At 31.6% G+C, this 15048-nt stretch overlaps 1 protein-coding gene across 2 annotated transcripts in view; it reads left to right on the top strand.

Moving 5' to 3' along the window:
- The first annotated feature begins 606 nt into the window (after positions 1-606).
- The window catches only part of LOC126881452 (glutathione S-transferase-like), a 137783-nt gene continuing 123341 nt past the window's right edge, over positions 607-15048 (top strand). For both annotated transcript variants that reach the window (XM_050645735.1, XM_050645736.1), the window contains exon 1: positions 607-823. The gene's annotated coding sequence lies outside the window, so the exon portion shown is untranslated. The remainder of the gene's footprint in view (positions 824-15048) is intronic.

Genomic DNA, 15048 nt, shown 5'->3' with positions numbered 1-15048 from the left:
CTTCTAGACAATTGACAGTTATAAATTATTGGGGACTTAGAAATTTTACACCCGTATTTTGAATTTCTCTAATAGATGGTTTGTTTAAACCCCAAATTTTCCTTTAAGGTTTTTTCTTATTAATTGAAAACAATCATTTTTGTTTAAGAATATTTTTATTATGTGAAATATTTATGTTTTTCTTTGGTAGTAGGTACCGTCTATTTATGAACCTTGGTAGGTACCTACTGTTTTTGATGTGGTAATAATATAACTTTCATAATATGGTTAATTATTTGACTGTAATTTATAACTTTCCTATGGTTAATTATTTTATAGAGAAATTCAAAATACTGGTAAAATTGTTAAGTCCCCAAGAGGCCAAGAGGTACCGAACTATAAGTAACATATCCTATACATACATATAGGTACATATTATTATAAGGTACCTACATGACAAAGTTTTTTATTTAAAATATTGCTAATATGTACTATAATATAATTAGGTTAATAAGTATATTTTGAATTTCATTTACATTTATATAGATAATCTACAAAGCGAAGTGAGGTTTTTCATTTACTGCCTTAAACTCAATGATGTATAAGTTGTATATGATGTATAAGTAGTATAGGTACAATATATATACTTTTCAAATTGCCCGCCAAATCCAGAGAACTGTCAATTGTCTAGAAGCTCCGAAGCAAAGTATTTGGTTTTCTCTAGACGCAAGTCAGTTGCATGTGCATTTATTAGTTTCTCCTTGGCCTTGGCAGAGTGCAGAGCAGAACGGTAGTTAGAGTGTTTTAAATTGTTTTTGACAAACTCTCCTTTTATTAATTTGTGGTAAGTATTATAGTTAATAATGGTAATTACTGATTTAGCAACGAATATAGATAATAGATGCATGTGTCTATATTCGTTGGTAATACTTTTAATAAGAACAACATATTGAAAATTAAATTTATTTAGGTATTTGTGAAACCTACAGGCTTTTTATCATTTAAAATATTTTATAGAAGTAAATGATGATTAGCATTAAGAAAGATAGGAAAGTGAAATATGTTTTTGTAATTTAATATGGAAACTAATAACTTGAGAGAAAATGAAGTTTCATAAAATAACATACATAGTAACATATCATTTTATTTGCTAAGTTGAATAACCCCATAGTGGAGGCAAATATGGACCTAATTTTTTCATTCTAAAAATTGACTTAAAATCAATGAACACATTCTAAGATTTATGTGCCTAATAAAATTTAACATTTTAAATGAAATTTAAACCTTTCATCAATCATTGACAAGCTAATTGATAGACAGATAAATGAAAGAATCATAAATATTCCAAAAGCCAATTTATATAGGGTGTCCTAAAAGTACCGGAACAGTCAGAATATTTCTCGAACTAAATGTCTTAAAGTGCTGCAAAAGACAACATAAGTTGGCATTAAATCATTGTCCATATATTATGGCCAATTTTTTTTTAAATATAAGTTGTGTGTACATATACAAAAACGATGTTGTTTCAAATGTTTTCTTCTTCTTCTTGATGTGCCTATTGCCTATCCGTGACGCGATCATCATGGTAATCTTTATTTTATCTGCAGCAGCGTGGAAAAGCTGCATAGATGTTATAAGAAAGCAGGTTCTGAAGTTCTTTAACCATCAGGAAGTTCTTCTTCCTGGAACTCGCTTTCCAAATATTTTTCCTTGAAGGATGACTTGTTCAAAAAATGTTTTGCTCAAACTTAATTTTCAAAGCTGCATGTCCGTAGTTACTACCGATATTGACTTAACACTAGAATGTCTGGCTTAGCATACCTACCTAGAAAGCCAGAAGGGATCATTTTGGCCCCACATTATTTAATCAATAATTAAAACTCAGTTTAACGAAATTAAATCAACTCGTAGACGGTAGAATCTAATTTTAATTTTTACTTTTATTGTTTAACACATTCGCTGCCCATCAAAAACATTCGGAACACCATAAAATTTGCAGTTTTTGATATTTGCCACACATTACCTTATTACAACCATGGCAATGATTTGAAGTATATTCCTTTACAAAATATTTTCAACTGATATTTTTTTCGTTTTTGGATAGTAACAGTGATAGTTGTTGGTAGACCTGGTGTTGCTAGACGTAGTTCCAGATTTCGGGAGACAAGGTATGGGGCCCATAATTCGTCACACAGCCGAAGAATAAACTTACGGAAACTGAGTCTACTTCCAGTTATTTCTTTATAAATAATCCATGCATTTATTGCTTCCAAGTCAAGAGTATGATAAAACACCATCGGCCATCGTCTTGAAGTTGCTTTTGTAGTATACAGACGCGTCATTTGGTCCTCTACACCAACAATTGCATCTTTGTGTTCACTTGTGTTCGCCAACAATTGTATCTTTATTACGTAGATGATCAGTACCAGTATAAGGGTAACCATTTACAATTAACATACATAAATATAATTTTACCCATTTGACAGGAATTTGAAAGAAAGGATCGTCGAATTTACCAGAAAACGATAATAACTTACACGGGGCCAATTTGGCCCCTTTAGAGTTCTATGGTAGATTTGTTAAAAAACCATTAAATAAATTTAGTAAACAATATTTTTTTGTTTTAAATAAGGCTTTGTATCAAAATATTAAAAGTCATAAAATATGAAAATATTATTGCCTCAAATAAAAAAACTACAATAACTTTAAATCGCAACAGGGGCCAAATTGGCCCCTTCGGCTTTCTAGTGTTAAATGATATTTGAAGTTTAATAGTTTTAATTTAAAATAAATTTACAGTCTCATTTACTTGTTTTTATGTAGATTTATTAATATTATTTATATCTCAAAGCAATTGTGTTAACATTATTTTTGAAAAATTACCTAACCAAATTGTTCTTTAAAACCATTTACCGCATATTTATAAGAATAACATAAAATTTTGTAGGTAAAATATTGAAAAACTTAAAACTACAATCATCATCAGAATCATCAGATTTGACATAAGACATCAACATCTTGCACATTCTGAGATTTGAACATAATATGCACTATTATGCAGTGCTTCCACTGGCAGGTGTTCTAATTTCTTTCTTTTTATGTTTCTTTTGCTTGTGATCAGTGGATCACTACTAATCAAGAAAAAGTGGAATATTTGTTTTGAATCTATGACACTACCTTGAATTATTATGCTTGAATTATAGAGTGTTATTCAATTTAAGGTACTAGTACACTTTACAGGACCAAAAATAATCATTTTTTTCAAGAATTTTTTTCTCAGAAACTTTATTACACATGAACATAAAACTTTCTACATATTAATCTCTAACTCTTAGAGAGTACCAAAAATATATCTTTTTTTATTTATGCACGTACACTAATATTGTAGAGGGCGCAAAAGTCGAGGCCTCGAAAAATGATGGCGGACAGTTAATCTCAGGATTGGGATATCCGAAACAAAAAAATCGTACGGCATATGAAAAAGGAAGATTTCTTACGTGACAATTTACCACAATTTAACCAAAAAATAAAATATAAATATTTTTTATCCGTAAAAAACTGAACAAAAACGGGCGATTTTTTCACAAAAATTTTTCAAATTTCCGTAAAATCTTTCTTTTGAGGAATTCTTCACTAACGGTGGTAAATTGTCATGTAAGAATCCTTCCTTTTTCAAATGCCGTACGATTTTTTTCTTTCAGAGATCCCAATCCTGAGATTAACTGTCCGCCATCGGAGCTACTTTTTTTCGAGGCCTCGACTTTGGCGCCCTCTACAATATTAGTGTAAGTGCACAAATAAAAAAAGATATATTTTTTTTTATTCTTTACAAAATAGATATTAATATGCAAAAAGTTTTATGTTCATTTTTAATAAAGGTTCTGAGAAAAAAAATCTTGTAAAAATGCTTATTTTTGGTCTTCTAAAGTGTACTAGTACCTTAATTAGGTTAACATAACCTCACAAAAAATAAAATTAAGAAAAAAGGAGCAAATATGAGCAAAAAGTTAAAATGACTTTTTAAAGAATAATACTCAAGCTTTCAAAATAAAACAAAATTAAAGTCGGATCAGTCTTGGAACACTAACAAATCACTTGCTCTTTTTGAAAAATGCATATTTTGACAGTGGCGGCCCGTCGGGGTAGGCAAGGCAGTGGCGGCTCGTACCACTTTAAGAAGGTAGTGCCACAACTCGGGCAGCCGCCAAAATTTTTAGTGACGGATTCACGATATTGTCAAAAAAAGGTATACTGACAACAAAAACTAAAAAAAAAAATATGCGCGGATACTTTTATATCTTAAGTTTATTGATCTGAGGTGCCAAGCAATTGTCCAACATTGATCAAAACAGTTCTGTAAATTAATTAATAATAAAAACCTCTTAACCTACCACCAGCATTTACTGCTGATAGTGCTTGAAAATTGTTATTACGATTTAGTCTCTATTTACCAATTTATAAAAATAATACTATTTCATTATTCACACACATGCACAAATTTTTGTAATGTCACTTTTAAAGTTTACGATATATAAAGTTCATTCTCTTATTTTTTGGTTGCAAAGTTTTCAATGACTTTATAATTAATATTATCAATACAATTTACAAAATGCTTTTCTGCAGATAGCATACCTAAAGCACTAGGTTTCGATGTAAACATCGAAAAACAGCGTTCTGCTTCAGATGTTGATATAGGAATGGTAACTAAAATACTTAAAAGTTTAATAGTTTCTTCAAATGTGCTTTTTAAACCTTCCCTCTACAATAAAACCGATAGCGAAACAGCCCCAGAGGTAGTACTTAATTCGTCTCGCTAATACAGTACATACCTACATCTAATTCAGTTTTAAACCGAGTTTTGCTTAAAAATTAAAATTGTCTCCATGGTTCATTAAGAAATGATTCGGAGAACTGATGCTTATAAGCAGAAAACTTCTCCGACATAAATAAATTAGAAGCAACTAAATGTCCGGAGAAGGTAGACCTTTGAAAGATCTGGTACTTTGAATAATATGAACCTTTAAGTCGTTGTCTAATTCGGCGCTAAAATTGACCAGCTCCCTAAATATGCCTCTATTTTCTGAATTTTCTTTTTCGTCGTGACCTCTTAATGCTAACTCGAAAGCTCCACAACACCTTATAACATTTGTAGTTTTTTTTTTCTAGCGAAAAACCATCAAAAAATTTTTTAAAATACTAATCTTTATTGTCAATTAATAAATTAAACTTAATAAATAATCAAAATATTATCAAAATACCCACGATCATGATGCACTAAAAGTTTAATTATAAATACAAAAACTTTTTAACAGAAAATATACATAATAAAAGCGACAAACCAGCACGTAAAGAAACTCAAAATAAATAGACCTGGCTTCATACCCTCGTGCCTGGCACAGAGATTCTAATGTTAAGGTATACTAATAGTCCAATATAGCTCTTTCTCCGTCACTTACATATAATGCTCGTAAAATCTTTCTCTCTTTACTCGTGCCAGTACTGACTTCGGCGCGAAGGAGATTCTCCTGTCGAATACTCTCCGCTGTCGGCAGGGATTGTATTGCGCCCATAGTTGCCATATTTTATATAATTTATGAAGATCAAAAGAAATACACACAAAAAAATTAATAGGAATTAAAAAGTTTTGAAGATAAAAAATATGTTTATGGATAGTTAGCAAGGTAGTGCCATGGCTCTATGGCACTACCTCACGGGCCGCCACTGAGGCAAGGTAGGCGCCGCCTAACCTCTTCATATGTACAATAATATAAATTATTAATATAAATTACTTATGTCAAAATTTGTTAAATTTTGACACAATACCTACAATAAAACAACTACTTTTAATTTCTCTCCGAAATTGTAATTATTGTACGCCCCTTGTAGTAGTAGTATAAGATTCTATATTCATTGGTAAGGCACTTTTAAACGTCGCGTCGTATTGAAAAACTAAAAAATACGTTTTCAATAATTTTCAAAAATCTATCGAATGACATCAAATACGACCCCCCACTCCACCCCCTAGAGATGGGGAGGGAGTAACTTTTAAATCTTAAATAGAAACCCCCAGTTCTTATTTCAGATTTGGATTCTGTAAAAATAAGGAACTTTTATTCGAGACATTTTTTTCAGCTGTGGATAGATGGCGCTATAATCGGAACAAACCATTTATCCTGATACCGTAGGTAAATTATAGAAACAGTTTAATATCTAGAGAAATACACTTTCAAATGAAAAACCAAAAAATTCCTGTTTAATACTTTTGAAAAACCTATCGAATGACACTGAACACGACCCCACACTCTACACCCTGGAGGTGAGGTTGGTGGGGAGTAACCCTAAAAGATTAAAAAGCAACCCCCATTTTTTATTACAAATTTGGATTCGTCATGAAAAATTAAGTAACATTTATTTGAAATATTTTTTAGAATTGTTGATAGATGGCGCTAATAAATCGTCTTTTTCTAATTATAGCGCCATCTATGAATAATCCTAAAAAATGTTTCAAATAAATGTTGCTTAATTTTTTATGGCGAATGCAAATCTGCAATAGAAAATGGAGGTTGCTATTTAATATTTTAAAGTTACCCCCCACCCCACCTCAAGCAGGTGGGGTGGACGGTCACGTTTGGTGTTATTCGATACGTTTCTGAAAAATATTAAACATGTGTTTTTGGGTTTTTTCATTTGAAAGTGAATTTCTCGAGATCTTAGACTGTTTCTATAATTTACCTATGGTATCACGATAAATCGTTTTTTCTGATTATAGCGTCATCTGTCCACAATTCGAAGAAATGTCTCGAACAAAAGTTGCTTACTTTTACAGAAGGAATGCAAATCTGCAACAAAAATTGGGGGTTTCTATTTAAAATTTTAAAGTTACCCCCACCTTACTTCCAGGGGTGGAGTGGGGGATCCTGTTTGGTGTCATTTGATAGATTTTTAAAAATTGTTGAAAACATGTTTTTCAGTTTTTCGATACGATGTTTAGTTCGCGAAATATTCGACCGTTCCGCTACTTTTGGGACACGCTGTATATTTAGGCAGCATTCAACAGATAAAAAGAAACCCTGTTAGGCCATCTTTAGAGGTTTGGAGGGGGTCTAGAGAAAGAAGTTTTTTACCAACTATCAGAATGAATACCTACCTATAGATATACCAAAAACCTAGTTTTCCTTGGAAAAAGTATTTCTTTCATTTTTTTATAATCACATTCCTATTAAGATGCCCTAGAATAAGAATCAAGATATCGCGTAGGTAAAAGTGTTCAGAATTTGTTTAAATAATTTTATTTATCTTCTTCTTTAAGTGCTGTCTCCCAATTAGTGGTTGGATATCATCATCACTATCTTTACACTATCTACCGCTGCTCTGAAGAGTTTTATAAAACTGCATTTAAACCAGTAACTTTAATTCTACAACCATGACACTCTCCTTCTTCCTATACTCCTTCCTCTTCTTATCTTTCCCAGTATTATCAGTCTTAGGTCCGCTTGCTCATTCGGAGTTCAACTGAAGTTCAGCGACATAACCAACTTTAAGGCATGAAATGTACTGGATGGTGGTAAGCACTTCATGCATTGAACTCAGTAATAGTGCTAAACTTGAATTGAACTCCGGGATGAGCAAGCAGCAGTGGCGGCTGGTCAGAGGAGGCAAGGGAGGCTTAGCCTCCCCATAAATTTTTTACACACGCTACACTGTTTTGTTTACTTTGCTTCGCGTTAGAGATATCGCAAAAAGTTATTTGAACAAGTTGTTCCAAATAATATTCTAACCCCACATACCAAATTTCAGCACAAAATTCGAACTTTTAGTTTTTTCATTATTTGTAGTCGGGATCCTAAAATCGCAGAGGAGGCTGCTGGCCGGAAAATCTCACTTGCTAATGCTCCGCGTAGCCCAGCAGCGTTTAAGGATGGTTTAAGGAGACCCGGTCTCCTTAAAGCTGCACATCGCTTAACGCACACGCTGCCCGGAGATCGGGCAAGTGAGATTTTTTGGCCAGCAGCCTCCTCTGCGGATTTTAGGATCCTGACTACAAATAATGAAAAAACTAAAAGTGCGAATTTTGTGATGAAATTTGGTATGTGGGATTAGAATAATATTTGGAACAACTTGTTTAAATAACTTTTTCCGATATCTGTAATGCAAAGCAAAATATCGGTAATTTACCGTGTTTTTGCATTTGCAGAGTAAGCCGCTTTTAGAATTAAAAAAATTCAGTTGAGTATCTTAAACAATGTAAACCTTCAACCTGTATGGACTGCAAAACTTCAAATCTGTATTTATTTTGATATGCATATCTACTTACAGATATAATATTTTATAAACTAAAAACTTTATATAAAATATTTTTTAAACTCATTAATAGCATGATTGACTGTCCTTCATTGATGTCCACAATGTTGTTTTCAGTTCCATTAAGAAACACCAGATCAGTTAACGTATTTCATCAGCCATTTAGGAGAACCAATGTTGGCCTAAATTTTTATATACCTAGAGTGTCACGAATGGCTAACTGTTATGCTGATAGTTTAGATTTTTTTAATGAAAGCTATAGTAAATTTGTGAGCCTGTTAAAGCAAATTGTGATATAAATTTTTCAATGTGATATATTGTGATGTATTGTATTTGTACCTGTCAGTTTTATATTATATCAATGTTGTATTGTTTTATTATTTTAACTTTAACTTTATTTTTCTAAACACTTTGACTGTTTTTAGATTGTTTTTATATTAAGATTTTATTATTTGACTAATTCTATTGAGGTTTTTAAACTGTAAATTATTGTACTAAAAGTGGGCAAGGCCCGTTAATAAATAAATATAATATAATATAATTGTTAACAAATAAACGACACAAACTTTGGTAATACACTTTTACAATTATACTAACTATTTTTAAAATGATATGATATTATGAAATAATTATGAATTATGATGATATTATAAAATGTAAATAAAAAATGGTCAAAAAAATGGGGCCTTAAATTAGATTTTTTTGGCGGATTTTGTTTTGCTAGTACCAATTTGTCTAAATAATTTACAGTTAAGTAGCTAGAGCTTCCCCTATTGAAAAAATCACGAGCCGCCACTGGCAAGCAGGCCTTAGCATTTCATATCTCTGCCCCTCATTATGAGGAGATTATATATAGATATTGTAACTCTTTCAGTATTTTGCAGAATACTCATTAGAAATACATACTCAGAATACTACGATTAATAAGTTAATTTATATAAATTGTAAAAATAAATTATTTTGCCCTGACAATACTTTTATTTGTCTCAGTCTAAAAAAAATCCTAATGTTCTGAAGTTTATAGTTTTCAAGTCATGAATTAATTATTAATTAATTATTTTTAAAGCACAATCTGGGCTTAATTGATTTTAATTTTTTTTTTAATTGTGAGTTCTGTTAGGTAAAAAGGCATAAACATAGACTAGTTGTTCTGAGAATGAACTTTAAGGTTTAATAATAGGTTTGTTCTAGCATCAGTTTCAAACGGTTTGAAACCATCAGCGAATAGTCGACCAGCACGAGTAGAGGGGATAGCACTGGTGACTGTATTATGTTCTCTCACTGACCAACTGTTTGCTGACGGTTTCTGACTAGTTTGACTGTTTGCTAGAACAAACCTAATATTTCTAAAATTGGTTTATTCTTTTTATCCATTATTCAGTACATTGACATTGTGACAAAATACACTAATAATATCACTTGTACTTTATTAAGTAATAGTAAGAATCCAGCTCAATTTTTCCATCAAAACGTTTAAATAGATTTTTTCTTAAAATCAAAGCAAATCAAAGGCAAAATACAGACATAAATAATAATTTTTTAGTATTTATTTTTAATTTTCTTTTTCAGTTAATGTTGAAGGTTATAAAACTTGTGAAATCAAACAAAGTTAAATATTGTCCAAGCAGATTTGCTTTCCCCTCTTAACCTTCATCTGGTGGGCCTTAAAATATTACACAAAAGATGTGCCAGGGTCTGAACTGACCCCATTCTTATAATGCGCGAACTATGCCTATACGAAAAAATAATAACTAACAATAACACACTGTTTTTATAGTATTAAACATTTATTAGACTAAAGCATATACATTATTACAAAATAACATTCTACTGATTGATACTCATCATCAGCGTCATTGGCTCTACAACATGGTGGGTCTTGGCCTGTTCCAGAATCACCTTCCATTCCTTCCTATCCCTCGCCTTGGTTTTCCAATTTTGCACTCCTAACACTCGCAAGCCGTCTTCCACCTGGTCCTTAAATCGTGCACTGAACCTGCCTCGTCTCCTAACTCTATCCAGTCTCCGGCTATAAATGTGTTTCGACGGCGCTCCGCCTCATTCATTCTCTCCAAGTGACCTAGCCACTGCAGCCTGTTTATTTTGATAGCTCTACCAATACTAGGCTCACTATAAAGGCGGTAAAGTTCAAAATTATACTGATTGATGCTAACAAAGTAAATAACAACTACATAGGTACTATTTGTACAATGTACACAAATTGTCTCTGATTTTGCGTGTTCTAGGCATACAAAATTATTACACTTTACACATATTTTAGTTGTTTTTCTGTCTTTCCCTCTTCAACACAAATGGCACCGTCCCCTTATATTTTTTTTGTTTTACTCTGAGCTCAGTACCGAATATCCAAAAGTTCTCGTAATACGTCTGCCATATATAGCTTTTTAATCTTTTCGATCTGCTTATTATTATAACGCCTGAAAACATATTCCTTTATAAGTTCCTTGTCTAGTGCCAAAATATACATTTTAGGCTTACTGAGATTGTGTTTTTTACAAACAGGATATTTTATTAGCCACAATTTATAGGAATTATTACCTGCGACATCAATGGGGAATTCCCCATTTATATAAAACGATAGTATACTCCGTCTCAAACCCTTTTTTCAGTGCGTCACAGATTATCGAATTCTCTATAACGCACTATACTTGGAAGTGACTGAAAAAACACAATTGCTTAGAATTAGTCATTTTATCCAATTCCGGACTTATTTTGAATGTATATTTTTTCACCCCCGATAAGGGGTATTCCCTTCATTTTTGTAAAGTGGAGGGGATGTAGAATTGTAAACTTTTTCTTATATAATAATAGAAAATTTCAACTACATATTTCCAAATTCTCATCCTTCCTTTATCTTTTTTTGGGTCAGATTGTTCTTTGATCCGGCTTATTATTTTCTCTCATAATGTCAAAGAACAAATCATTCGGATGCTGTATTTACAAATTACCTATTTTATAATATAGAAAAATAGCTATTTTAGTATTAAAATTCTTAATTTACAATTTAGCCCAGTAAATGACCGTTTTGGAATGTAATTTTCAGGGTCAACTCCGAATTGCATGACAATTTGGATTTAGGTTCTACTTACTTCAACTTAAAATTGAACTTGTGCCGTTGGTTGCTTTTACTTGGGGGGTTAAAATCACTCGCTTCTAGGTAGTGAAAAATCACATGTTTCAAATAAGTCCAGAAATGGATAAATTGACTAATTCTAAGCAACTTTTATTCTAGAGTTTTTTTAACTGAGTCAATACTTTTCGAGGTATTTGCGAGTGAAAATATTTATTTTTCAACAAAAATTCAGGCGGTTTTTCGCAAATATCTTAAAAAGTAAGTATCTTATAAAGAAATATTCTTTGCAATAGTATTTTTTGCGTAGCATATAAAAAAATAAAAAAGCGAAGCTCAGTAAAAGCAAAGTTGTAGCTCATGAAAAATACGTTTTTTTAGTCAAATTCCAAATCGAATATTTCAACGTGAATTAACCAAAAATGAAGCACTGTTCGGGGAAAATCTATTAAGTCTTTTTTAAATTGTTGAATAGTGTATGTCATTATATGAAGTCTGTAGATCCAGTAGAAGCAAAGTTATAGCTAATGAAAAATAAGTTCTTATTTGTAAAATTCCAAATCGAATATTTCATCGTGAAATAACCAAAAAATGAAGCACTTTTTGGGGAAAACTCATGAAAACTTTTTTTCTACGAGCGTGCAAAAATGTCTACTTTCGCGCACGCATTTTAGTTTAGAAAGTTTTACTTTTCCGCATGCGTGTTACTTTTCCGCACGCGTGTTACTTTTCCGCGCGCGGTTTTTACTTTTCCGCACGCGTGTTAATTTAGATATGTTAATGTGGCCTTAATGTAATTATAATACATGCAATAAAATAATATTTAGATATTATTTACTAATTTATTTCAAATATATCTTATTGTATTCCTGTTTTAATGAAATTAACGCGACAATTCGATGAAATAAAATTATTTTGACATAATATTCGAAAGTCAAATCGGTAGACAATAACAGTCGTTTTGAATCATCGTCATGGAAACCAAGATTGTCGTCATTCTAACTAATTATAGTGAAAGTTTGGTTTTGACAACCTTGTCAAAGAATTAATTTGTGTATGTATTTTCATATTAATTAAATTAATTGATTAAGATTTGGTAATTTTTTAAAGACTCTTAGAAAAAATATTGTTCCTAACTCTTGCAGTAAGTCTCTTTTCCGCACTCGACTGCTTGCCGAACTCCCGCTTCGCGTTGTTCGGCAAACTGCAGTCGCGTGCGGAAAAGAATGACTTTCTGCACTTGTTAGGAAAATAACTATTACAGCATTTAAAAAAAGCTTTATTTTTGTTTTTTAAAAAAGTTTATAGCATCAAAACTAAGTCAGTTAGGTTCAAAATAAAGTTTTGGTAAAAAAAATCGTGCAAATCTCCTATTTAGCACCCTAAATGAAATTAATCGTTACCGCTTTACTATTTACTTTATAGGTACCTATATATTGTTTGTATGATATGTAAGTTTGACCGGTTTGAAGTGCTTATTAAGAGGATCGGTACGTATTTTCGGCTGCAATGCTATTCAAATGGGGATTCATTTTTTTCGAATCCTGAGAAAACTAATAAGTATTTTTGAAAAATGTAAACGCAGAATGAAAGATCACGTTATTAGCGAGGGCCGAAAGTCCCTGAGAACTTCTATAATGTTTATTTTAATAAGTTACAGGGGTGAAAAACTAAGAGAAAATTTAGTGTGATTTTTAATTTCAAATATATCATTCAAAATAAACTTTTTATTTATTCTAAGGGACTTTCGGCCCTCGGTAATAATTGAGTCTTTCATTCTGCGTTTAAATTTTTCAAAAATATTTATTGGTTTTTTCAGGATTCGAAAAAATAAACACAATGCCGTGGTAATATTTTCTAAATCTATCTTTGTCTTACAACGCACTCAGCCGAATATAATATTGTCAGCATATATTGTCAGTCAGACACTGACAATCAGTGACATTTTAAATATTTGACATTGCATCGGGAATATGTTGAGTTATTGATTAAATATTATTGATATATAGTGTATTTGATAAATAATTGATTTAGGACGTGAACTTAATAAAAAGTTATTTATTGTGTATTATTTGTGGAAGATCCAAGCAGAGAATACATCAGGATAATATATTCTGTGATCCAAGTATTTTGTTGTTAAAGATGTTCAAAATTGTAAGCGTTCCATAACAATATATTATTAAAAAATCACTTTAACACTTTTTCTCTTTTTTCGATTGAGTATTAGTCTTTGTTGTACAAATAAATTATCACAATCACTGAATACATAGTTAGTGAGAAAATTATCACATTTATTAACTGAATTAATAATTTGCAATTATAAAAATAACAGTTATCCAAGAACATTCAAAACCCATCTCTTTAAATTAATGATGACATTTTCAAGTAGAATGACATTCTAGTAATGTTTACATATCCATACCAGTGTGAATTTTACTACACGTAATTTGCCGTGTAAAGACAGAAAAACTAGGGATACACGTAAAATATTTGCGAATTATGTACCCATAGCCTTAAAAAAAATTGTTTTATAGTAAAACATTTTTGGAAAAATGCTCTTATTAAAGTATTAGTGATACGAAAAATCTCAAAACCTAAAAAATGTAGCTTTTGCTTTTATAAATATTTTAGTTTTATTTTGTTTTTCTGTAAGACAAAAATCGGTTAAGATATGGCTGTTCAAATTTTGCATACACTCTTGATTAGTGACTAGTTCAAGCCCTTTCAACTATAGCCCTTTAAAAAATAAGCACTTTAAACCGGTGAAACTTACAGATCATATAAAAAAATGGGTCTACCCCAAAATCCCGACAGCCAAAATCCCGACAGCCACAATCCCGACTGCCAAAATCCCGACACGCCAGAATACCGACAGGCCAAAATCCCGACAGGCCAGAATCCCGACAGGTTTGATAAGTTTCTTTTTAACATATAATTACATTTAGTTCTTGTTTTTTGTTTATGGCCATCTGTTTTTAATTTTTGTTACTAAACAAAATGTAGAGGTCGGAATTTTTACTTATGCGAGGATTGTTGCATGTCGGGATTCTGGCCTGTCGGTATTCTGGCCTGTCGGGATTCTGGCGTGTCGGTGTTTTGGCTGTCCGGATTTTGGCTGTCGGGATTTTGGGCGGCACACAGTGGTTCTAAATGCCGAAAACGTGGTCATGAACCTTTAAAAGCATATATTGTTTATACACTTCGGAATTACCTTCATATTAAAGGATTTTTGGCATCGCTGATTACGAATCTGACATTATTTTTTCTGAAAAACAAAATGGCGGATCCAACATGGCGGAAAGAAAATGAAAATATCAATCAAAAAGGAAAATTTTTTGTCAGATTTGGTAGCTTGAGGTCGCTGATTACAAATCTAATATTACTTTTTTAAAAACAACATGGCGGATCCAATATGGCCGAAAGAAATTAGAAAATTTTATTTTAAACGCATATTTTTTTAAAATTTTATATTATAAGGGACTTTTGAAACTGTTGATTAGCAATACATTTTCTTTATGAAGTACGATATCCAGAACTTATTGCTTATGTACAACTGCCCAGACATACTCAATAATCCCCAGAATAATGTAATATGCGTCATTTCCCACTTTTGTATTCAAACAACTGCCAGCAATGCATAGGCAGTTATAGGCAGCTAATTTAGAGTGATTCTATAT

The sequence above is a fragment of the Diabrotica virgifera genome, chromosome 3 (assembly GCF_917563875.1).
Source record: "Diabrotica virgifera virgifera chromosome 3, PGI_DIABVI_V3a".
NCBI lineage: Eukaryota > Metazoa > Arthropoda > Insecta > Coleoptera > Chrysomelidae > Diabrotica > Diabrotica virgifera.
The sequence above is the reverse complement of the archived record's forward strand: the minus strand, read 5'-3'. Positions and strand labels throughout refer to the sequence as shown.